Source organism: Trichechus manatus, unplaced genomic scaffold (genome assembly GCF_000243295.1).
Source record: "Trichechus manatus latirostris isolate Lorelei unplaced genomic scaffold, TriManLat1.0 scaffold00049, whole genome shotgun sequence".
Lineage (NCBI taxonomy): Eukaryota > Metazoa > Chordata > Mammalia > Sirenia > Trichechidae > Trichechus > Trichechus manatus.
The window spans coordinates 9,759,436-9,760,536 of record NW_004443985.1 but is presented as its reverse complement, the minus strand read 5'-3'; the positions used below and the strand labels follow the sequence as shown (position 1 = coordinate 9,760,536).

Sequence of the window (1,101 nt, the reverse complement as noted above, 5' to 3'; positions counted from 1 at the left end):
CTTCTTTTTATTTCTTCCTTGCCTCTCCCCACCTCCCCCTCCTTTAGCTCGAGTACCTACCTCTGTGCGCCATCTTTGCTTCTTCCTGAGGGGCTGCAGAGCTCCACTAATTTGTGATATACGCTTTCTCACTCTCTACCCTTCTTCACCCTTCGGCCCCCTCTGCTTCCCACGGACACAGTCTCTTGTCCAGAAACACCAGCCTGCACTAGCTGGCTCTCTTTTTTTTTTTCTGCTTCTTTTAACTTCTTACTTGCCTCTCGCCACCTCCCCCTCCCTTTGCTCAAGTGCCTGGCTCCGTGTGCCATCTTTGCTTCTTCCTGAGGGGCTGCGGAGCTCCGTTCGAGTGTGGAGCTGCTTCCCGGTCTGGGCTGCCGTGCTGGTGGGATCCTGGGGCTTTGTTCATTTGTTTGTTTTGAATTGTTTGTTTGTTTTCTTTTCCTTTTCTTGAGTTGGGACCCCTTTCTGGCCAGGCTGAGCTGCGTGGCAGGGAGCTGCCCCTTCGGCTTCCCTGAGGACATTTCTTTTTACGTTGGTTTTTTTTTTTTTTCCCCTGTTTCTTTGGTGGCCTTTCTTTTTCTTTTTTTTAATTTGTTTTGTTTTCTTTTTCCTCTTTTTCCCTTTTTGTCTTTCTTCATTGCTCACTTTCTCGTCTCTCTATATCTTCTTTCTCTTTCTGTTCCCTGAATACCTGGTGTTGTATACCTCTACGCATTCTAGCCAGGCTGTACTGCAACACCTGAGAGCGACTTCCCCAGACCTTATAGCTGCACTGGTGGGATCCCAGGGAACTTTGCAGTTCTTTAACCTTTCTGATTCTTATTCATTCATTCTTTTCTTTTCTTCCTCCTCCCCTATCTGTTTTCCTCCAGTTCATAGTTCCTCATCTCTCCACTCCAACGGCAAGCTCCCCTAGCATTCTTTTTTGTTCGTTTGTGTTTTTGGCTCCTGTTCCTCTCTCCTCCCTCCCATATCCATCTTAGCTCCACACATAGCAGTCTCCCTGCTGCATCCTGCCTACCTGCACCGTACGCTTGATATCACACCACCAAGCAGCACTGGCACGACCTACTGGAACCTGCCCTGCACTGATTACCAACC

General features: G+C 48.5%; 1 protein-coding gene across 4 annotated transcripts in view; it reads left to right on the top strand.

Moving 5' to 3' along the window:
- Window positions 1–1,101, top strand: part of RBMS3 (RNA binding motif single stranded interacting protein 3) — an 827,213-nt gene that overhangs the window by 585,461 nt on the left and 240,651 nt on the right. The gene's annotated exons all lie outside the window — the stretch shown is intronic.